Raw genomic sequence first — 25,482 nt, 5'->3', positions numbered from 1 at the left:
AAAATCTCCTGTCTGCTCCCCTGACTATAGAGTCTCCAATGACGACAGCTCTCCTCTTCTCCGTCCCATGCTTCTGCACCACCTGGTCAGACTCAGTGCCGGAGGCCCTGCCACCGTGGCTCACAACTGGTCAGTCGTCCCCGCCAACAGTATCCAGGATGGTAAACTTATTATTCAGGGGAATGGCTACAGGGGTGCTCTGCACTACCTGTCTGCTCACCTTCGCTTTCTCCCCTCTGACTGTCACCCAACGACCTGCTTCCGACAGCCTAGGTGTGACTACCTCCCTGTAGCTCTCATCTATGACTGCCTCATTCTCCCTTATGAGTCGAAGGTCATCCAGCTGCTGCTCCAGATTCCTTACACGGTCTTCCAGATCGCCCAGCCATATGCACTTCTGGCAGATGTGACTCTGCAGGAGAGGGGAGTTCCCCCAAGACTGCCACATCTCACATGAGAGGCACATCACCGTCTCAGGAGACATTGTAAAGACTAACTGCGAGCAAGCTTGTCCTCCGCCTCTTCTCGTCGAAGTCTCTCAAGTCAAAGCCTCAAAGCTCCACTCCTTCACTGGCCCACTCATTAACTGGCCGCTTTCCACAAACTGCTCTCTTTTAAATACTCCCGCTGACTTACGGACTGACTTGCATGCGCTTGCGCAGTACTGTCCTGATCAACTGGCGAGAAAAATGACCGATTTTCACAAACTGCTCTCTTTTAAATACTCCCGCTGACTCACGGAATGACTTGCACGCGCTTGCGCAGTCCTGTCCTGATCAACCACCGAGAAACTCTAGCAGTTTATTCCATATATCCACTGCCTTTCTGTGAAAACATTGCCATTCAGGTCTTGTTGAGTACTGGGGAGCAACGTAGTAGAGACAGCTGGTGCAACAGTGAAACAGATGAAACAAAATTTATTCTACAAAGATTTCCCACTTGGGATTGACAGCTGTTCATAAATTTGTTTATTTGTTATAGCGCTCTTATTGCTGAAACAACTGAAGTGGAAATTTGTCAGCATGGTTTCCTTAAGGGAATTCATTGAGGAAGTAACAAGCAGAATAGAAAAAAGACGTTGTTTACTTGGATTTTCAGAAGGCCTTTGACATGAAGCTGCTCAACAAGATAAGAGTCCATGGTGTACAGGAAAGATATTAACATGGATAGAAATTTAGCTAACTGGCAGGAGGCAAAAAGTGGGAATAAAGGGTGTCTTTTCTGGTTGCCTGCCAGTGACTAGTGGTGTTCTGAAGGGGTTGTGTTGGAACCGCTACTTTTCACGTTATATGTCAATGATTAGAATGATGGAATTGATGGCTTTATAACCAAGTTTGTGAATGCTACGGAGATAGGTGGATGGCCAGGTAGTGTAGGGAAGACAATGAGTCTGCAGAAGGACTTGGACAGATTAGGAGGATGGGAAAAAAATGGGAGTGGAATATAGTGTAGGGAAGTGTATGGTCATGCACTTTGGCAGAAGGAATAAAGCTGTAGGCTATTTTCTAAATGGGGAGAAAATTCAGAAATCGGAGTGGCAAATGGTACTGGGAGTTCTCATGCAGGATTCCCCAAAGATTAACTTGGAAGTTGAGTCCATGGTAAGGAAGAAAATACAATGTTAGCCTTCACTTTGAGAGGACAAGAATATGAAAGCAAGGATGAAATGCTGAGGCTTTTTAAGGTATTGGTCAGATAGATGACACCTAGTATATTGTGAACAGTTTTGGGCCCCTTATCTAAGAAAATATATTTTGCCTTTGGAGAAGGTTCATGAGATTGATGCCAGGAATGAAATGGTTAACCTATGAGGAGCATTTGTCAGCTCTGGACCTGTACTTGCTGGAGTTTAGAAGAATGAGAGGCATCTCACTGACACATTTCAAATTTTGAAAGGCCAAGATAAAGTGGATATGGAGAGGATGTTTCCTATAGTGGGTAGTCTAGGATCAGAGGGCACAGCGTTAGAATAGAAGGATGTCTTTTTAGAACAGAGATGAGGAGGAATTTCATTAGACAGAAAACGGTGAATCTGTGGAATTCATGGCCATAGACAGCTGCGGAGGCCAAATCATTGGGTATATTTAAAGCTGGAGTTGATATGTTCTTGATTAGTAAGAATTATAAAGGTTACAGAAGGAAGGCAGGGGAATGGAGTTGAGAGGGATAATAAATCAAACATAATGGAATGGTGGAGCAGGTTCAATGGGCCAAATGGTCCAATTCTGCTCTTATGGTCTCATGGAAATTGGCTAAGCAATTCTTTGTCACTGGATGACAATAAGGGCTAAGGCAGTGAGAGGAATTTTCAAGTGCCAAATTTGACAGCATAGCAAGGCAAGGCTTTGGGCACCATGGATTGGGCCTCTCATTGAAACACATTCTATTGTGAGATCTTACCTAGATAAGCAGGTAGAGTCCAGGTGACAGCTCACAAAGTATATCATAAGGAAAAAGAAGCCCAATGACAGCAGGGAAAATGAAGGATTTCTGATCATATGCTGGGGGCATTTAATAACTGGGTTAGTGGGAGGAAGGTGGAAGGGAGGTGTGAGATAGCGGGGCAAGGTAAAGGTTTAACTTAAAGTTTTTAACCTGAGGAAGAGTCCCAACATAGGCATCAATGGTCTGGTCAGGTCAGATCCCTTCGAATTACACTGTGTCAGAGTGTGTGATGACTTCTTCTTCCATGAGCCTTTCACAGTCTGCAGACTATGTCCATGCCAGTAAGCATCATGGAGGAGATATCGAAGGATTACTACGCATGTTTAGACATCTCCATGCAATTGTGCATCAGGTGCATGGAAGTCCAAAAATGAAAAATCAGCAGCTTCATGCTTTGCATGCTAACTTGTTGTTTGCACTTGATGAAGTATTTTCTACTGAAGATTTATTACGTGGCACACATAAATAGTGTGCCCTGTGAAGCAATTTTCGAGCCAATGTTTTAGTTTCTGGCCAGACTGTGATGGGGAAATATTTACACAGCTCAGAAGTCAGCATGACAACCTGATTTCAACTCTACAAAACATAATTTACATGACCACTGCTTAGAGTCATCCAGCCAATGTTGGGATTTATTGGAAAAAGTGAATATCTGCACCAGTTCTTTCAAAGTTCAAAGTTTAAAGTACATTTATTAACAAAGTATGTATACTATATACAATATTGAGATTCGTCTCCTTATAAACAACCAGAAAACAAAGAAACCCAGTAGAACCCATTAAAAATGAAGACCATCAAACACCCAATGTGCAGAAAAGAAAACAAATTTTTCAAACAATAAAAGTAAGCAAATAACATTCAGGACTGAAGTTTATGAAAATAAATCCACAGCCATGAAGCCTGTCACATCTGATCCAGGAACCCATTAGTTGCAAGCCACAGCTTCAGTTCAGTACAGGGGTAATCATCGTGAGCAGCAAGCTGAACACTGTCCCCCACCCCCCGGCATTGACACCCTGACCTTCTCAATCTGACCCTGCTCTTAAATCAGGCATACAGAGGATACAGAGCTCTTGGACTTAGATCCTGCTGCTTCGATATTCTCTCAGGCCCGGGAGTCGCCGCCTTGATTTGGCACTTATCCAACCTTTCCAATTTCTCCCAGTGATTAAATTGGTCAAACATTGGCTTGTTCCTTACACTAAAGCCCGGGCCCTGCTGCCTCGACTCTGCCTCGCCTCGCCTCAGCTCTGCGGCTTTGAATCTGCTTCAAGTCCTCTCCAGCAATGGCCATCCATTGGCTCATTTCCCCGCTCACAGGCCTGGGCCTAGGCCCTGCTGCCTCAGTTCAGGCTATCATTTTGTTGAAGATGACTCCTGGTGTTCCATTACTTCACACTATCAATGTGTGCAAGGAATTGAAAAACATAATCTAGTTATGCATGTTGGCTAACAATATTCTGAAGGCTTTGTTACAATCCAGTAACATAATGGTTTGAATCATCAGGTACCGAACCAATCATTGCATTGGTTCTCAAAGATACTGAAAGGCACATGAACAGAAACTTGTTTAATTATTTTTGGATACAGACATAACTATCTGCAAGATTTTGATCATCTGAGCTTGTAATATATTGCAGTATGACCATGGTCACTGCAGTCTAGAAAATTTTAATGCGCAAAGGGCTTTGCAAAGTTTCCGGATTGTAAAAATGCAAGCATTTATTTTTCCTTTGAAGACTGGATTTATTGGACATTGCTCATTGAAATAAAATTATGAGTGCAGAAGTCCTGAAAGCAAATATCAGACTTTAATAAATGTTAATCAGCACCAACTGTTGGATTAGGGTGTAGAATTGTTACTTTTCTAGCATTTTGCTTGTAGTTTAACTTGGCTATGCTTGCTTATAATTTTTATATTATCACCTATTTATGTGTAATTGTTCAGTAAATTTTCTAGTAATTGCAGTATAGCTGATTCTGTATTTTCTAGAAACCTTTCAGTTTTTCTGTAGCAGGTGTCATGCCAGTTGGAGAACGGTTATCACTGGAACGTTGTTATCTCTTGTCTGAGTACGAGATAACCACAATTTCTTTTCCATGTCTTTTTTATTTGTTTCTTATTTGTTCTTGTAACACTAAACAAAACAGCCAGTTTTATGCCTCATTCTTGACTGTGGATCACCTTCACCAGGTGTAACAGTTGCTGAATTTTGCTGAATGCCGGTGGTCACAATCCATTCCCTCACCCACATTTATGACTATTTATGCAGTGTAATTTGTAACAAGTGTTGTGCTATCATGGGAGAAATATTTGAAGAAAGTGCTAAACAGTGAAGCACCATTATATTTGCTTTATGTGTTTTTTTTTACAGAAATACACACAAACAATGATCAATGCTGATGAAAGAGGCCATCCAACTCACATCTCAGAGAACTGCAGATCCCTCTTCACGTCATCTAATTGTTTCTTAAACAAGTCTAAATTAATAACCCTGACTTTCTGCCTTGTGCTGCCTTTCTTGTAATGGACACTTTTTGAGAAAATATTCAACAAGAAGTCTCAATTATAAATGTAACATTTGTGTTACCACATTAAGGATGTGAACATCTTCTCTCTGTGTATTGTGATAATATTTCGATGTGCAAGCTGAGAGTTGTTTCAGACTGAACTCTATGAGGTATCATGTGCACCTAGGTTACCCACGTTACACTTATCTGTGCACATTATAGATATTAATGTTGGTTATAGCAGTCCCTGTCAGTACTATTGAAAAAGCAGTTGTGAATATTTACCTTCCATAAATATTATCATTGTTTAAAAGTAATTTCCTAATCAATCCAAAGCATTAGATGTTCATACTCTATAAATGCCATGCCTAGTATTGGGACAGCCTCTGTGGACCTTGAGAAGGTGATGGTTAGTCACCTTCTTGAACTGCTGCAATCCTTCTGGTGATTAATAATGTTCCAAGTCAGGATGGAGTGAAACCTGCAGGTGGCAAAGATCCCTTGCGACTGCTGCCTTTGTCTCTCTTGGTAATAATGGTCACAAGTTTGGTAGCTTTTGTTGGGGCAGCTTGGACCAGTTAAAGGCTGTGCTTTGTGGATATAGAAAACTCTGTTACTGTGTACCAGTACTGGAGGGGATGAATGTTTAGGATGGTTGACAGGGTGCCAATCTAGCCAGCTGCTTTCTCCTGGACAGCATGGAGTTGGAGTCATGGAGTCATACAGTATGGATACAGGCCCTATGGCCCAACTCATCCATGCTGATTGTGATGCTCAGAGGGCTCATCCCATCTGCCTGCATTTGGCCCATAGCCCTCTGAACCTCTCCTACCAATGTAGACGACTTTTCAATGTTATTGATGTCCCCATCTCAACCATTATTTCCAGCAGTTCATTCCAGCTGCGCACCACTCCTTGTGTGAAGAAGCTGCCCCTGATGCCCCTTTCAAATCTCTTGCCTCTGATCTTAAAACTATGTCCTCTTGTTTTCAGTACTATGACTATTGTTTCCGCCATATCTATGCCCACATGATCTTATATACCTTTAGTTTAGCAGGTCAGGCTTATCTCCTATATTTCAGAGAATAAAGTCCTAGTCTACCCAACCTTTACATGTAACTCAGGACCCAATTCCAGACGACATCCTGATAAGTCTTTTCTGTGCTCTTTCTATTTAATAACAAAAACTGTTAGATATGCTACAATGGAGCTAAATGTTTTAACTGAGTCATGTTAGTAATAGTACACATTGAGCAACTTACAGCGTGGCAGCTACAAGCCAGACCCATCAAGATGAAAAAGCATTTCCCTCTTCATTGATCTGGATTGAAAACCATTTGCCATCCTTGACTCACATCGCTAACATCCCTCACATCCCTGTGATTGTTCACAACTTTCTACATTGTTTACAACACCAACTATTTTAGTATCATTGAAAAACAGGTCAAGTTATTAAACAGTGTATTGAGGTAGTACAATGTAAAATGCAACAGTTGAGAAAGCACATTGTAGGTTAACAGTAGGGTGCATGATCATATCTCGATAGATTGTGAGGTCAATAGTCCATTTTATTGTACAACAGAACCATTCACCAGTGTAATGTGCTGTAAGGTTTCACTGCTAATGTAATGGTTTCTCTGTAGCAGCAATGTTTGGGTTATGATTACAGATATCGGGGCTTTGGAACGTGGGGCTATCCAGTGAGAGGGATGTTGTTCTTTCTTGTGGATCTGGCTGCAGGGATTTCGCCGTCTTTTGCCGGGGAGAGATGAGGAGAGAAGATGCGAATGGAGGGAGTTGGTAGACCGCCGGACAGAGTGGACTGGAAGCAAGTGTCTGAAGCAAGGTGTCTCTGGGGAAACACTTACCCAGCAACATACCCTGAAAGCGAAAGGCCCAATTCCTGAAGGCTTAGTGGAACCATGCTCTGGATGTTGCTACGGATAGAAGGTATTTACGCTAAAGCCATACTCGACAATGGGTCACAGGTCACATTGCTGTACCGTTCGTTTTACACCCAGTATCTGAAGCATTTACCATTGACTCTATTCAGGGCACTGGAGGTTTGGGGGCATAGTGCTACTGATTATCCGTACAACGGTTATTTCTCAGTGAAGGTGGAGTTATCGGAGGCCGATATGGGAGTGTGTGAGGTCCTCGATACATTAGCGCTGTTGAGAAGTGGCGTTTCAATTCTGGTGGGGACTAACACCCCTCTTGTGAGGAGGCTCATGGGGGCCTGCAAGGAGAAGGCTGGTGAGAGCTTTCTGGGAACATTGTCCGTGCACCTGGTGTTTCGAGCTGCTTTTGAGGAAGTGCATGGCTGCATTGGGTCGGATACCGAATTTAGATGAGGGAATGTATGGTTCACCCAGTCGAAGCCAATGGTGGTATGGCCCAGGGAAGTAGCGAGAGTGATGGGACCCCTAAATTTCCTGGAGTGCCTGAGGGCGAGGTCCTCTTAGTGGACACTCCAGAAGACCCTGAGGGGGAGTCAGGATTTCCTGCTGGGGTACTGGTGAGGCCAGAATTGCAGAAGCCCTCAGTTCTACAGGCGAGAAGGATGGCCGTGATCGTCAGGAACACTATGAAGAGGGAGGTCACCTTCAAGCGGGGGATGCCCCAGTGCATTTGTTCCCAGTGACGGTAATGTTTAGTGTCCCTGTGAGACAAGCCGGGGAGAAACTATTGGAAAAAGGGGGAAAGTTGACCGCTGAGTCGCTCAACTTCGGGAACTCCCCGGTTCCTGCGGGTTGGAAGATGAGGTTGGTAGAGAAGATGTTGAAGCTGGAAGGTGTCTTTTCCACTGATGAGTTTGATGTGGGTTGTTCCAAGAGCACTCGTCACACTATCTGAGTGACCGAGGACACCCTGTTTAGAGAGCGGTTGTGGAGGCTGGCCCCTGCACAGGTGGAGGATGTTCGGCACCATTTGTACAGGCTGGAATCATCACAGAGTCATGAAGCCCCTATGCGTCTCCCCCCCAATAGTAGTAGCCTGAAAGTAGAACGGGAAGGTACGGATGTGTGTGGGCTATATGACTCTGACAGGTGCACCTTCCCTGACCTGTCTACAGTCCCGAGGATTGAAGACACACTGGCCTGCTTGAGTGGTGCAAAATGGTTCAGTTGTGCTGGACTTGACCAGATCCCTGTGACAGAGGCCGACAAAGTGGAGACAGCATTTATATGCCCCCTGGGATTTTTCTAGTTTGAAAGGATGCCCCAGGGCATATTGGGAGCCCCTGCAAACTTCCAGCGGGTTATGGAAAAGATGGTGGGGGATATAAACTTGCTTGAGGTATTGGTGTATCTGGATGACCTTATAGTGTTTCAATCCACCTTAGAAGAACATGAAATGAGGCTGCTGAAGGTGCTGGGCCGCCTGAAAGCTGAAGGGTTAAAACTTTCCCTGGACAAATACCAGTTCTGCCGAACATCTGTTATCTAGGTTGGGCACATAGTCTCATGGGATGGAGTAGTTACAGATCCAGCTAAGATCGAGGCGGTGACCACCTGGCCAAGGCCCCAGACTGTGGGCACGCTGAGCTCGTTCCTCGGGTACTGTAGTTGCTATCGGATGTTCGTGAAGGGCTTTGTGAAAGTGAGTCCCCTGTTGAATCAGCTTCTGTGCGGTTGCCCTCCATGGGGAATAAAGGGAGGGGGAGATATGGAAAGGAGGGTGGAGAGTATCTTAGCCCGTCAGAGCCCTTTGACTGAGGTGGAATGCAAAATGTGAAGAGGCCTTTCAGTTGCTGAAGGAGTTGCTCACCCAGACACCGGTGCTGGCTTTTGCGGACCCCTGATTGCCGTATGTACTGCACATGGATGCCAGTCGAGAGGGCTTAGGGGGCATCATGTATCAGGATCAGGGCACTGGGTTGAGACCCATTGCATTTGTCAGCCGGAGTCTGTTGCCCTCCGAGAAAAACTATCCCACGCACAAGTTGGAATTTCTGGCGTTGAAGTGGGCGTTGGTGGATAAGCCGAGTGACTACTTCTATGGGACCAAGTTTGAAGTGAGAACGAACAACAACGCCCTAACTTATATTCTGACCTCAGTGAAACTGGATGCCACAGGCCATCGGTGGTTGGCGGCATTATCTGCCTATAATTTCAGCCTGAAATACCGGCCGGGAAACAGGAACATTGATGCTGATGCTTTGTCCCAATGGGCGCATGAGGGACTGGACAGCGATGAGGAGTGGGAGAGCGTTCCTGCCCCTGGGGGTGAAGGCCATGTGTCAGTTTGCCATCACAGTGAAGGCAGAGGGAAAGGAAGGGCAGGATCGAGCGGTGGATCAATTGGGAGCTTCTGATGATGCCATTCCCCAGGTTTACTGTAACCTGACTGCTCTGAAGACAAAATCAGCTGCCAGAATTGAGATCTGGGGAAGTGGCAGCTGCTCAGTGGGATGACCCAGGCATCGGTATCATTTGGTCAGTGGTTGAAAAGAGAGACATGGCTCAGGCAGAGAAGACGAAACATGTGGCAGTGCTTCCATTACTGAGAGAATGGCCTCGGCTGGAGTTGTAGAGCCAGATCCTATACCAGTTTGTGTCACCCCGACTGACCTCGGCATTGCCAGCCGGTTCTGCTGGAGAAGTGTCGGAGGATTGCATTGAAGTCACCTCATGATGATTCTGGACTTCTGGGGGTTGAAAAAACCTACGGCTTGCTCAGAGACTGGTTTTACTGGCCCCAAGTGAAGTCAGAGGTCGAAGAATACTGTAAGTCATGCATTCAATGCATATGGCGGAAGACGCTGCCTACGCAGGCAGCTCCCTTGTCCCACTTGCAGAGTGTGGGGCCCCTGGACCTGGTGTGTATGGATTTCCTATCAATAGAACCCGATGCCAGCAACATGGTGAACATTTTAGTCATCACAGACCACTACACTGTATTTGCACAGGCTTGTCCTACCAAGGACCAGAGCTAGGCCTCGCCAGGTAGACCAGAAGTATCCCCAGTAGTGTCTGAACCTGGAGAATTAAGTGAGAAGGTATGGAGGTCTCAAAACCACCAGATAGGCTGGCCTACGTAGCACCAGGGGAACAGAGTGTGACCCCTACTGTGTTAGGGAGCTACCTCACTGCCTTTTAGACCTGGATTGGACTTTCCATTTTGTAGGAAGGGTTGGCGAATTATCTCAACGTCATGAGGACAGGACTAAATTTGGTGGAGGGAGAGTGTAACATGCTGTAAGGTTTCACTGCTAATGTAATGGTTTATCTTTAGCAGTGATGTTTTGGTTATGACTAGAGATAACAGGGCTTTGGAATGTGAGGCTATCCAATGAGAGGAATGTTGTTCTTTCTTGTGGGTCTGGGAGCAGGGATTTCGTGGTCTTTTGCTGGGCAGAGATGAGGTGGGAAGATGTGAATGGAGAGAGCTGGTAGACCACTGGATGGAGTGGATTTGAATCGAGGATCCAAAGGTCAGCAAGGCTCAGAGGAGGCCAATTGTGGACGAACGGCCTTATCAGTGACCTCCAACGTTGCCCATTAGACTGTTTCTTGAGAATGGATCCTTTCCTTTTTTTGTTTCTTTACTATCCATATAGTCAAATTAAGAAATATTTAGCTCAATCATTTAATTGTATATTGTTTATTATTTCGTGATACTGATTTGTAACAGGGGATACATCGCGCAGCATCCACCTACACAAGATTTCTTAAGTTTGGCTGGGCCAAGGGCTGTCTTCCCCTAGTTTAAGTCTCTTGCTGAAGTGAGAGATATACTAGTCTTACACAGCAGGGCAGATGCTGCCCTTGAGCCTGGTTGGGGCATGCTTTCAGGCTTTTGTACCTTCCGCCCAATGAGAGAAGTGAGAAGTGAGAATTTTTGGGGTGGAGGAAGGGTCTTTGATTATACTGCCTGCTTCACTGAAGCAGAGGGAAGTACAGACATAATCCATGGAGGGGAGGCTTTCCATGATGCGCTGAGCTGTACCCACAACCCTGGGCAGTGTTTGCAGTCACGGGCAGAGGAGTTGCTATACCAAGCTGTGATGCATCTACATAAGAAATTTCCGGTGGTGCAACAATAAAAATTGGTAAGGTCAGTGGGGAAGTGCCAAATTTCTTTAGATTCCTGAGGAATCGCTTAGAACATATGAAAATAAGAACCAATTCCAGTTCTATTCAACTTCCTGGTAGTTTTTCATTTTTTTTCAGCATTCAAATTCAGCTCTTTTTTCTGTGTATGGACCAGGGCAGTGATGATGTCTGGAGTTGAATGTTCTTGGTGAAATCCATTCTGGGCATTGGTGTGATAGTGAGTAGGCTATCAGTGTGTTAATGGTGGAATACATCACTTTGGAGAATAATTGGGTGATATATGTATAACTGAATTAAATTTAACCTTTGTTTTGTGATCAGGGCAATTGTCCATATTGTTCAGAAGATGCCAGTAATGTACTTGAACTGGAACAACTTGGATGGAAGGATAGCTAACAACAGTATCCAGGTAACTGTGTTTATGTGTTATTTCACAGATCATAGCAACTGCTGGCAATAATAGCTCTGATTATAGCTTCAGAATTTTTTAAAATAATGTTCACTTTATTATATCCTTCTTATAAATACTTTCTAATTTCTCTCCTTCGCAGCTCAAAGGATTAAATTCTATTGTTGATTTGTTTTTATTCACTGTAAACCAGAGAAACTGGGCAGAAATTGCAACTCTTCCCTCATCTGTGTCAGAAATTAAGTAATTAGAACTATGTTGAGATTGTGATCTGACTAGAACACCACACATTATGACATTGATCTTCTCTGATCAGTCCTTCATTTTTATATTTATATTTTGCAACGCCCTATTTGCTTTGTTGTAATTACAGCTTCTTGGAAAAGTTCAAGTTCTTTGAATACTTTTGTTCAATTTTATCCAAATCAACAATACTGATCAAATTCTGACACTCACTTCCCATCATGGGCATTAGCCTCTTCAGCACCCAAGGTGTCTTCAAGGAGAGATGCCTCAAAAAGGCAGCATACATCAGGAAGGACTCCCATCACCCAGGACATGCCCTCTTCTCATTACTACCATTAGGGAGGAGGTGCAGGAACCTGAAGGCACGCAATCAATGGTTCAGAAACAGCTTCTTCCCCTCTACCATCAGATTCTGAATGAACATTGAAACCATGAACACTACCTCACTACTTTTTTGCACTGCTTATTTAATTTAACACACACACACACACACACGCACACATGCACACATGTGCACACACACACACTCACACACACACACACACACACACTCACACGTGCGCGCACACACACATACACATACACATACACACGCACTCACACACACACACACACGCACACACGCACACACACACATACACACACGCACGCGCGCGCACACACACACACACGCACACACGCACACACACACATACACACACACGCACGCGCGCGCACACACACACACACACATATGTACACATAAAACTGAAATGCTGTTTTATTATTACGTATTACAATATGCTGCTGGTGCATAACAACAAATTTTATGATATATGACAATGATATTGAACCTGATTCTGATTCTCATTTGGATTCTGAATCTCATTTTTTTATTTCTATTTGCATGTCATGAAATTCGCCTGAAACTGTTCTATGATTTTGCATTACTGAACAGTTAATTCTTAGTTTCCAACAGATTCTAATGCTTATTGCACCTGATTAGTTTAGTTTAAAACCAAGTTATTAGTGTAAATTAACTAAAGCTTTACAAATTTGTTGACAGTGATCTGGCCAAGTATTGTCCTCATCACAATAAACTATAACTCTGCTAATCTGCACTTACTATTTTAAAATCTTGGTGAAGTATTTTCCCTTAGGATGAATGCCCACTAGAGTGATTGCATTGGACCTTATCAGATATATTTTGAGCAACTTGATAAGCTGAACAGTATTTCCCGTCGAAGAAAATTTGGAATATAACTTTAGGAGTACTGAGAACATGGGCTGAGCTGGTCTTTTCAAAGAATCAAAGACCACAGAAAGAGGCTGCTTGATTAACAGAGTCTATATTATCATTTACACTCCAACACCAATCCTATAAGAAGTCATTTTCTCGCTTGAAGATCCAACAACATTCCTACCTTCTCCCACCCAATTCACCAACTTTAGGAGCAGTCTATAGTAATCAATTAACCCACCACTCAATATCCTGTGGAAAGTTGAAGGAAAACAGAGGACCTTGGGCAGAGTGTCCTTATTTTCCTTTGCTCACAGCTGATGTCCAGATCAAAGCCAGGTCCCTGCCAAACGCTATATCCACCCCCCCCCACCCCCACCAACAACCTAACAACCCTTGTTTGCTCCTGCTTTGCTTTTGTTTATTAATTATTAAGTTTCTACATCAACATTTTACAACAATTTTTATAACTAATGTGAAACCAGTGAAATTAAAAGCATATGGCAAACTCAAGTTGCTCTCATTTTGTGTTTCCCAACTCCTTTGGCACATAAAGAGCAGCAGGAGAATAATAGGTCTCAAGGAAATACACAATGGTGATTACTTGAATTGTGCATGAAACTTGGCCAGATCTGATCTCTTAATTTGGTTTGTAATTTTTAAAAATATATTTTTGGCAGAGTAGTTAAGTAGACATGGGCACTGTTGGCAACAGTGGGAAGAAACGGAATTGGGAATTAATTGGGAACAGCCATTGGGAATTGAGTTTGTACTAATTGGTAGCATAGTTGTGAATGATACACTTTACTGAGGCCTGGGGAGAAGAATTAATTCTTGAATAATTTTAGTAGATGTGGCTTTTTGCAATGATCCCTTCTCCTCTCCTCTTCCTTCTCCAATAGCTTATCCTGCTCCATACAGCCTCTCCTCATTTCCACAGGCATGCTGCATTCCAATGTAAGTCTACTAATTTAACCAATTCACCTGTGTAGAAGCTTGAGGTCAAGATACGATCCTTAAGTGACCAGCACACCACCCTCTATGATCACACCAGCATTCATCATCTATTACAAGCATATAATCCATGCACAATGACGAGAACAAGTGGTAGACATTCACCAGCACTGAAAACAGTTGCTGATCACTTAGAAAACAGCACTGGGTGACCCTGAGCAACGCACTCAGAATGCTGAAGGAACTCAGCAGGTCAGGCAGCATGTATCAGAATGAATAAACAGTCGACATTTTGGGCTGAAATCCTTCTTCAGGACTGAAAGGGAAAGGGGAAGATGCCAGAATAAAAAAGATGGGAGGAGGGGAAGGGGGATAACTACAAGGTGATAGATGAAGCCAAGTGGGTGGAAAAGGTAAAGGGCTGGAGAGGAAGGAATTTCATAGAAGAGAAGAGTGGACCATAGGAGAACAGGAAGGAAGAGGGGACCAGGAAGGAGTGATCCTTCTTGTTACTAATTGAGGTCTCATTGAGATGTGTTAGTTTCTAATCAACAATAGATAATTATTAAGTTTAAAAAATGCCCAGTCTTCATTCTTCAGATAATTATTAATACTATGTACATACATATGAAAACAAAGAGGGATCACACACCAGTTCTCATTGAGTGAGCAAAAGTGGAAAGTGTGAGCAATTTTAAATCTCTGGGTGCCAAAATCTCAGATGATCTATTCTGGGCCCAACATATCAATGCAGCGGCAAAGAAGGCACGACTGCAGATATGTTTCATTAGGAGTTTGAGGAGATTTGGTATGAGACCAAAGACACTGGCAGATTTCTACAGATGTACCGTGGAGACCGTTCTAACTGGTCGTATCACCATCTGGTATCGGCGGGGGTCACTGCACAGGATTATATTAAGCTGCAGAGACTTGTAAACTCAGTCAGCTCCATCATGGGGACTAGCCTCTGTAGTATCCAGGACATCTTCAAAGAGCGAGGCCTCAAAAAAGTGACATCTGTTACTAAGGACCCCGATCACCCAGGACATGCCCTATTTCCACTGCTACCATCAGGAAAGAGGTACAGAAACCTGAAGGTACACACTCAATGATTCAGGATCAGCGTTTTCTCCTCTGCCATCTGATTTCTGAGTGGACATTGAACCCATGAACACTACCTCACCAATTTTTTATTTTTATTGTTGCACTACTTATTTAATTTAACTATTTAAATTGTAGTGTTAGTGTGCATGTGCCGGTCGTGCACGCAGCCTGGTACAGCCGTTCCGATCTATTCTTATCTTCTTCTTCTTACTTTTTAATTTACCTTATTTTTTGTATTTTTTTTTCCTCACGGTAACATGTCGAAGCTGCACCCTCTCTAACATGCTGGTAGAGAGAGTTTTATTTGGGTTTTCTTTAGCGCTGGAAATGGTTACATCCCGTCATGCGGGACAGAAGCAAGGTCGCATTGTGTATTCCACAGACCAGCAAAGACCAGCTGGCTTAGCGAACAGAGCGGTGGTTACCCCTGCTGAAATCTGGAGGAAAACACACAGAGGGGGATCACAAAGCCGAGCAAAGAGGACTGGGTCGAGACAACACAGTCTTTTGGAGAAGAGGAGGTCGGTGGGCAATACCGTTCCGGCTGACCGGAAGTGCACTGAGAGCGGTAAGCGTAAAGGAATTGGGTGCTTACTGTTCTGGCTAACAATGGATGGTGCAATCCGGGGTATATTACGATCGAGGAACGTGTTTGCAGACTGGATATTGAACTTTTTACTGTTGGACTTCGGCTACATTCCACCGTGATACAACACTTGGCGGCACGGGAGGTCGTTCCTGCCTGTGGCCATCGAACGTGCAGCTCCTCCCGTGGAGGGTCAGACACCCTGAGCCAATAGACTGGTCCTGGACTTATTTTCCATCTGGCATAGTTTGCATTTTGGTGTTTGATTGTTGGGGTTTTTTTTTGTATTGCTATATTTACGCTCTACTCTTGGTTGGTGCGGCTGTAACAAAACCAAATTTCCCTCGGGATTAATAAAGTATATCTATCTATCTATCTATCGAATAATAAATATATTTACTGTAAATCATGTTTTTCTTATTATTATGTATTCCATTGTATCATTGTACTGCTGCCAAAAAGACAACAAATTTCATGGCATATGCCAGTGATATTAAACCTGATTCTGATTCTGATATGCTGGCAACCAAGCAGGCATGTCAGCCATAACAGCTCAGCCTGGAAATGCATACCCGTCAATTGTTTGCCATAAGTTTGCCATAATGGATCCAATTTGGCACTTGTATCCTCACCCCACCCAAACCGTTAACACGATGGAGTCAAATTTTACAGCTTTGTTGCTTTAAAATAGAATATAATGCAGATTTCATTAATAAGGAGACTTCTCTGCAAATGGTGATATCGATTTGTTTATTAGCATCTTTACATCATTGTCAAAACTATTTTTCGTTGAATGAACTCTTCTAAGGCAGAAATTTATGTGAGTGATCAATTTCAAAATTCTTCCCAAGGTACTCAAGGATTTCTCTTCTACTGGCACTCTGCACTGCAGGCTTAAATTAGAACCCTAACTCATTGATATTCATATTTAATTAACTCTGGAAATAATGCAGGTGCAAATATCATCTAATGCACACGAAATATTCTAACAAACATCACTGCATATTAACCGATACAACATCTGCTTCTGGCTTATTAGTCTCAGTTGATTGGTTTGATTATAATGCCAGTTGCTATTGGAATTTACATAAACACATGGCATTAGAACTCTAGCCCAGTCACAATCTTTTAAAGTTTAGAACAGAGAATATTAAAAAAAACAAAATAATAACATTTTCAGGTTAGATATATCATGGTGCAGCCTTTGAAATTAATTTTAGTGATTTACTGATATATGGAGCTTATCACATTAGGAAATGAAAAAGACTGAAATATAAATAAGGTTTCATCAGATTAAACAAGCAAGAGAGTAGTCATCGGAACTCTGGAAATATTTTTCAGGGGAGGAACAAAGCCAAAGTATAGGCAACACCTCAAAGATTTAAGTAAACCCAAGTTAATTAGACAAATTGGGGATTGTCACAATAAAGCTATTTGAATTTGCACCATGCTTGTTGCAAAATACATTCTGTTTTGTGTTAGGACTGCCTGGTTGGTAAAACTTGAATTCCCTTCAGGCAATGGTGGACTTGACCTTGACTTGGATCCAAGCTCCATGTGATGCAACGGTGAACTGTGAAAGCCTCCAAAATGAAATTAAGGAGAGAGTCCTATGAGTCTTAATCTTGCCACATCATCGATATATAATATATTTCTGAACATTCCTTGTAGAGTCATTTTTCTGGGAACCGTCTACCTAAGTTAACATTAGGTTTAAATACTTCTTTACGCTCTACCACTTGTGACACAACTTCAGGCAGTCATAATTATGTCAAAATGTATTAGATTTAGTTGTACCCTAGTAACTAAGAGTACACTGTAAAATGTATATAAAATATAAATTGGATTACCACTTTTAGACTATCTCTGCCTATTCTCCAACAGCAAACTTTTGCTTTAATTCTCTCTCACAGGACTAGATTTTTATTCTCACGCAGCAAATGGTGAATTTTTGTAACTATTTATCCCAAAGTACTGTAGTGGTTATAGTCCCTCTCTCTCTCTCCCTCCCTCCTCCCCACTTCAACTCCCTCCTCCTCCCCTTCCCCTTCTACCTCTCTCTCCCCCTTCCTACCCTCCTCCCCTTCCCCCTTTCCCAGTCCTCCGTTCCCTCCCCTTCCCTCTTCCTTCTTCTTCTTCCTCATTCCTCCCCCCCCCCCCACTTTCTCTCCTTCTCTCCCTCTATCAAGATGAAAGAGACATAAATAAAGATATATGAATATTTTAATTTTTGGTTTGCACATAGCTCAGTACATCTTCTATTTTTAGTTTCTTAAATGGTTTGTTGACTACTGTCTAAAATTTAAATAAAGTACATTTGGTTGTTCAAAAGAATAAAAGGTCTTTGGTACAATGAGCAGGGGTTAACTGTTTTATATTTTTACCACAATAGGAGCTGGTGACCCTGTTTGTCTTCAAGTTTCTTTGGTTCATTTGCTGCTTATACTAAGGCCTTGTTCTCTGCTCAGTGAATCTTCTACTCTCAGAAATATTGTCTTCTTTCTTCACTCTGTTGCAGCAGTTCATAATTTTGAAACTAAAACAGTTAATGCTAGATACCCTCAGAAAGTCAGGCAACATCCGTGGAAGCAGAAACAGTCAATGTTTTGCGTTTGTGACTCTTCCTGCTTCAGACTTCCATCAAAACCTTTCATACATGCTTTGAAAGAGAAAATAACATAATGTCTGGTGACCCCATTGTGCCTGTCTCAGAGACCGATATTAGAACATTCCTCAAGAATGTGAACACTGGCGAGGCCTCAGGTCTGACGGTGTATCTGGCAGGGTACGGAAAACCTGTACCAACCACTGGCTGGAGTGCTCAAGGACATCTTCGACCTCTCGTTGCTTCATTTAGAAGTTCCCACTTGCTTCAAAAAGGCAACCATCTTACCAGAGTCTGAGAAGAGCCAGGTTAGCTGCTACTGTGATGAAGTGCTTTGATAGGTTGCTCATGACTAGACTGAACTCCTAGCTGAGGAAGGATTTGGACAGGTTGCATTTCACCTCCTGCGTCAACAGGTCTACAGAGGCCACAATCTAATTCATTCTCTGCTCTGCTTTCGAGTACCTGGTCAACAGCAAAACAAACAACGGGCTGTGGTTTATCGATTACAGCTCAGTGTTCAACAGCATCATCCTCTCATTACTAATCAAAAGTTTCAAAACCTGGGGCTCTGTATCTCCTTTTGCAAATGGATCCTCCACTTCCTCCTTGGGAGACGGCAGTCGGTGTGGATGAATAAAAAGATCTCCTGCTCGCTGACAATCAATTTAGTTGCATCTCAAGGCTGTGTGCTTAGCCCACTGATCTACTCTCTCCACACTCATGATTGTATGGCTAGGCACAGCTCAAATCCTATCTATAAGTTGATGGATCACACCACTGTCATTGGCAGAATCTCAGATGGTCATGAGTAGTATTACAGGAGTGCAATGGATTGACTGGTTGAGTGGTATTGCAACAGGAACCTTGCACTCAGTGTAAGCAAGACCAAGGAACTGATTGTGACTTCAGGAAGGGGAAGTCAGGAGAACACACACCATTCCTCTTTGGGCGGATCAGCAATGGAAACGGGGAACACCTTCAAGGTTTTGGGTGTCAACAACTTGGCATATCTATCTCAATCCCAATATACTGACACAATCACAAAGGAGGCACACCAGTTGTTTCACTTCGTCAGGAGTTTGGGGAGATTTGGTAAGTCACTCTTGCAGATTTCTACGGATGTACCATGGAGAGTATTCTGACCAGTTTCGCCTCAGCTTGGTACGTAGACTCCAATATGCAGGATCAACATCAGAATCAAGTTCAATATCACTGGCATATGTCGTGAATTTTGTTGTTTTGTGGTGGCAGTACATTGTAATATATAGTAATAAAAACTATAAATTACAGTGAAACACAGATGAAATGGTGGAGGAACTCAGCAGGTCAGGCAGCATCAGGGGAAATGAATAAGCAGTTGACATTTCTGGTGGAGAGCCAGTCCTGCAGAAGGGTCTTGGCCCAAACCGTCGACTGTTTATTCATTTCCATAGATTCTGTCTGACCTGCTGAGTTCTTCCAGTATTTAGTGTGCATTGCTTTAGGTTTCTAGCAACTGCAGAATTTCTCATGTTTATTATTCACAATGAGAAGTATATATAAAAAATAATTAAACAAGTAGGGCAAAAATGAGATGAAAAAAATAGTGAGGTAGTGTTCAAAAATCTAATGGCAAAGGGGCAGAAGCTGTTCCTGACACGTTGAGTGTGTCTTCAGACTCTTGTACCTCCTTCTTGATGGTAGCAATAAGAAGAGGGCACGTCCTGTGTGAGGGGGGTCCTTAATGATGAATGCCATCTTTCTGAGGCATTGCCTTTTGAAGGTGTCCTCAATGCTGAGGATGCCAGTGCCCATGATGGAGCTGACTGGGTTTACAACTTTCTGCAGCTTTTTCTGATGTTGTGCAGTGGCTCCTCCATATTAGGTGAGATGCAACCAGTTAAAATACTTCCTGCAGTATATCTGTGGAAATTTGCAGTGTGTCTTTGGTGACAAACCAATTCTCCCCAATCTCCCAATGAAATATAACAGCAGTCATGTCTTCTTTGTAATTGCATCAATACTTTGGTCCTAGGATAGATCCCCTTTCCACTTCTGATTACTTGATGAGGACTGGTGTGCATTCCCTTGATCTCTCTTTCCTGAAGCCCACATTCAATTGCTTGGTATTACTGATGTTCAGTACCAAATTGTGGCCTCGACACCTCTGATGTATCTTGCTCCTGTACACCTCCTGATCACCATCTGAAATTCTGCCAACGGTAGTTATGTCTGAGTAGTTGTGATAAAGTTTGCAGAGGACTGTAGTCTCAGCTAGCTCTATCATGGGCACAATCACTCTCTCTGTAATGTACAGATCTATTTCTTTTAGAGCAGTGTCTCCCCTTAGAATTACATATGAACTGCTGTCTATGCATGCGATTTGTTCTGTTGTCTATGTATGCACATTGTTCTCGCTCTCTCTTGCTCTTGCTGCATTGTGAATACACCAGTTAAAGCCATCTCCCGTATGCGTGCTTTTATTTAATTGATAAGTAGCTGCAAAGTCTCAACAAATTGGCGATGAGTACGAAGCTGAATTTCAGAGAATATCACCAACTACACTGACAGTTACAGGATGATTTCAGGATGAAACTGCCAGGAAGGCCCACCAGCACCTTTACTTCATGAGGAAACTAAACAAATTTGGCCTGTCCCCTAAAACCCTCACTAATTTTTATAGATGCACGGTAGAAAGCATTCTTCTAGGGTGCATCACAACCTGGTATGGAAGTTGTCCTGTCCAAGATCGAAAGAAGCTGTAGAAGATCATGAACATGGTGCAGCACATCACACAAACCAATCTTCCATCTTTGGACTCACTTTACACCGAACACTGTCGGAGCAGTGCTGCCAGGATAATCAAGGACACGACCCACCCAGCCAACACACTTTTCATCCCTCCTCCCTCTGGGAGAAGGCTCAGGAGCTTGAAGACTCATACAGCCAGATTTGGGAACAGCTTCTTTCCAATTGTGATAAGGCTACTGAACGGATCCTGACCTGGATCTGGGCCATACCCTCCAAATATCCGAACCTGCCTCTCGGTTTTTTTGCACTACTTTACTTTCCATTTTTGTATTTTCTATTTATGATTTATAATTTAAATTTTTAATATTTACTAATTTTTACTATTTTTAATATTTTTAATATTTAATATTTGTAATCCAGGGAGCAGGAAGCGCAGAATCAAATATCGCTGTGATGATTGTATGTTCTAGTATCAATTGTCTGGCGACAATAAAGTATAAAATAAAGTATAAAGTAAGTATAAACAGTGAGAGGAAAGAGTTAAACAGTACGGAGTAGGCTGTCATGGACGCTAACAAAGGGACACATGAGTAACTGCATAATACACAGTGAAAGACACACACCTATAAAAGTTAAAAGGAAAATAATGTGATGATGGATTTAGCTGGGAAAGTTACCAAATTTAATAGTTTTAATGAAGGCTGGTAGTCCTATATTGAGAAGGTTGAATTGCAGTGTAACTCAAACAATGGGGATGAGGAAAAGAAAGCTCTCACTCTTCTTAGGGTGCTAGAACGTACAGTCTCTGACACAAACTTGTAACTCCTGAAAACCGGTAAGCAAGGTATTTGACTAAATTGTTACAATTTTGCAAAATCACTTGAGTCCTAAATTGCTGGTAATAGCTGAGATATTCAGATTTTACAAAAGGAACCAGTCAAAGGATGAAAGCATTTCTGAATACATTGCAGAACTGTGCACTTTCCAAGTACTGTGACTTTAGAGATGGACTGTCTGATGCATTATGGGACAGTTGTGTATGTGGCATGCATAGTCAAAGCACTCAGAAGAAGCTACTGGCAGAATGAGGCCTCACCTTAGAACAGTCTTTGACCATTGCAATATTGTTAGAGACTGCAGCAACGGATGCCCCAGAACTACAGAAAAAGAGGTTGGAATGTGAAATACACAAAATGTCACTGAATGGTACAAAAAGCCAAAAATGTTCTTGATGTGGCAAATCCTCCTATGATGCAAATGACTGTTGGTTCAAAGAAAAAGTTTGCAGAAAATGTCACAGGTAAGGTCACACAGAGGGACTGTGCAAGTCAGATACAAAGCACAACCAGAGAGAAAAACCACACCAAGTGAAAAGTTGTAAACACAAAACATGAAACAATCAAACAACACAGTGTCTGACAAAGGTGAGCTGCCATGCCTACAATTACAGAGTATTACTGAAGCAGATCACAAAATCATATAGATCACAGTAGAGGTGTCTGATGTAAAACTGAAAATGGAGTTGGATACAGGGTCAACTTTGTCTAAAATTTCAGAGACTGACTACAACAGACTGTTTTCTAAGCTACCTTCAGAAAAGATCTCAGTAATGTTAAAGACATACACCGGTGAAAAAGTGTCTCCCAAAAGCAAACTGAAAGTGAATGTGACATATGGAGGCCAAGCACAACAGTTAGATCTTTCTGTATTGAAAAGTGGAGGGCCAGCGCTTTTTGGATGTGCATGGTTGAGAAAAATTCAACTAGACTGGCACATAGTCAAAGCTATCAATGTGTCATTCACAGGCAACAGCAGGCCAAATGGTAGCCCTAGCCAGAGACTGTCACAGCTGCTTAGTGCTAATGAGAAGGTGTTTGAGAAGAGTATTAATGAAATCAACGGCATGGATACCAGAATTGAACTGGATGAAGCAGCAACAGCAGGATTCCATAAAGCATGTCCAGTGCCTTATGCACTACGTCCTAAAGCTGATGCTGAACTTCAGAGCTTGGAGATTCTGAAATTCTCTCCAAGGCTGAGTGCTGCGATTGGGCCACGCCCATAGTCTCAGTGATTAAGAAAGGGAAGGTCGGAATCTTTCGCATATGTGGGGATTTCAAATTGAGCATCAAACCGGTGTTGTGTACTGTTCAGTATCCTCTGCCACAAATAGAGAACTTCTTTGCATCTTTGGCAGGTGGAGAGAGGATTTCAAAGATTGACTTGTCACAAGCCGACCTGCAAATGGGGATTGCAGAATCAAGCAGGAAGTTCCTCACAATCAACACTCACAAGTTCCAGTATAATCATTTCATATTTGGAATCGCACCAGCACTAGCAGTTTGGCAAAGAACAATGGACCAAATGCTCCAAGATGTTCCAGGAACACAATGTTACCTTGATGACATCATCGTGACTGGCAAGAATGATGAAGAGCACCTCCAGAGCTTTGGTAAAGTGCTAACCAGGCTGAATCAGTATGGTTTGCACACACAAAGAGAGAGGAATGTGTTTTTTTCAAGAATGAAATTCAATATTGAGGAAACATCATTGACAAGCATGGCTTACATCAGTCACAAGAGAAGACAGAGCTACAGGCACCCAAACCAGAAAATGTATCACAACTCATGTTATACTTGGGCCTTGGAAACTACTACCACCAGTTTCTCCCCAGTATTGACAGTGCTGCACCCATTGTCTGCACTGTTGCAGACAAGAACAAAGTGGGAATGGTCAGAAAGATGTGAAAGAGAATTCAAGGGAAAAAAGAGACTAATAACATCCATTGAACTGCTCACCTATTATGACCCACTCTTGCCCATCAGACTGGCATGCGATGGCATTGGTGCCATTTTGTCACACACTATGAAAATTGGATCTGAATGTCCGATTGCATTTGCTTCAAGATCACTGATGAACGCAGAATGCAACTAGCACAGATCGACTGAGGCACTTAGTCTGGTATGGCCATTTAAGAAGTTCCACCACCACCTCTGTGGACAAAGGTTTATGCTACTGACAGGTCACCAGCCCCCTGTGTCCATTTTCAGTCCCAGGAAAGGATTTCCAGTGATGGCTGCTACCCGGTTACAACGTTGGGCACTGTTCCTAGGAGCCCACTCTTATGACATAGAGATCAAGGGTACCAAACAACACAATAACACTGATGACTTGTCATGTTTTCCACTGTTGGCAACTGAAGAAGAAATGTTTTCATACTGTGACCCAGCAGAGTTCGAGCTCCTAACTGGTGTACTGCAAGGAGACACTTTGGCACCCTACATCTTTATAATCGTCCTTGATTACGCTCTGTGTCAAACTACTAAAGATCATGACAAGCTTGGTTTTACCATAAAACCAGGACGAACCTAAAGGGTCAGACCAGTTACGTTTACAGACCTCGATTTTGCAGATGACATAGTCCTGCTCTCTGACCAGATGCAGAAAGCACAGCAGCTACTGGCAAAAGTGGAAATTGAGTGCAATAAAGTTGGACTTCACCTAAACGCTAAGAAGATAAAATACATGGCATTTAACTACGATGAAGGTACTCTCAAGACCGTAAAGAATGAATCCATTAAGAAAGTCTTTGACTACAAGTACCTCAGGTCAAGAATGATGAGTTCGGCGAAGGACATAAAGATACGGAAGGCGCTGGCGTGGAGGACTATGAACGACATGAAGGAAATCTGGAAGTCGAACCTGACCAGAGGTCTTAAAAAAAAGATTTTCATAGCAGTCGTAGAGTTCATTCTCACGTACGGATGTGAGATGTGGACACTCACCAAGACCATGCGAAAGTCTCTAGATGGTTGCTATACACGAATGTTCCGGAAGGCTCTTGATGTGAGTTGGCAACAGCACATGACGAATGTCGAGCTCTATAATGACCTACTGATGCTCATCACTACAGTTGAGGTGAAAAGACTACAATTAGCGGGGCACTGCCTATGCCACCCCGAGCTACCCGCCAGCCTAGTCATCATATGGGAGCCCAAGCACGGGAGAATGAACCCTGGGCGCCCTCCCAAGACTATGGTCAACACGCTCCTAGAAGACAGCGGCGCAGTTAATGTGGATGAACTGAACACACTGATGAGGGAGAGGGCAAAGTGGAGAGTTCGTCATCGTGCCCGATGCCGGCCCCCTAGGCCTGAGTCAACCTAGCTGAAGTGTTTCCACCGCATTGGTGGACCAGTTGCCAGTAATAAATTCTGGAATACTAAGAGAAAAAAGGATTGACTCAACATTGTCAAAATTCTATGACATCACCATGCAAGGATAAACAGCTCATGGTAACTCTATGTTTCCAGAATTCTCAGTAAGATAAGAGCAACTATCAGCATGTCAAAGAACACTGATGAGTGGATCTCGTTTCATGGTTCCCTCTAAACTGGACACTAGAGTGTAGAGAATCTGCATGAAGGACACCTGGGTGCAGTCAAGATGAAGAGTCTCACCCAGAACTACTTGTGGTGGCCGGGAATAGATAAACAGATTGAAGACTTGGCCGAAAGCCGTTCAGAATGCTAAAAAGTTCAAAATGCACTCCCCCCCTCCCCCCGGGCACTGTTACACCCGTGAGAGTGGCCATTGTCACCATGGCAAAGT

The 25,482-nt window shown here is 43.0% G+C and overlaps 1 long non-coding RNA gene across 2 annotated transcripts in view; it reads left to right on the top strand.

The window, feature by feature from the left end:
* The first annotated feature begins 13,790 nt into the window (after positions 1 to 13,790).
* The window catches only part of LOC134336483 (uncharacterized), an 83,062-nt gene continuing 71,370 nt past the window's right edge, over positions 13,791 to 25,482 (top strand). For both annotated transcript variants that reach the window (XR_010015799.1, XR_010015798.1), the window contains exon 1: positions 13,791 to 13,846. This is a non-coding gene — a long non-coding RNA (uncharacterized LOC134336483). The remainder of the gene's footprint in view (positions 13,847 to 25,482) is intronic.

This window comes from Mobula hypostoma, chromosome 22 (assembly GCF_963921235.1).
Source record: "Mobula hypostoma chromosome 22, sMobHyp1.1, whole genome shotgun sequence".
Taxonomy (NCBI): Eukaryota; Metazoa; Chordata; class Chondrichthyes; order Myliobatiformes; family Myliobatidae; genus Mobula; species Mobula hypostoma.
Note: the sequence above shows the minus strand (reverse complement) of the source record. Positions and strands in the feature narration are given on the sequence as shown.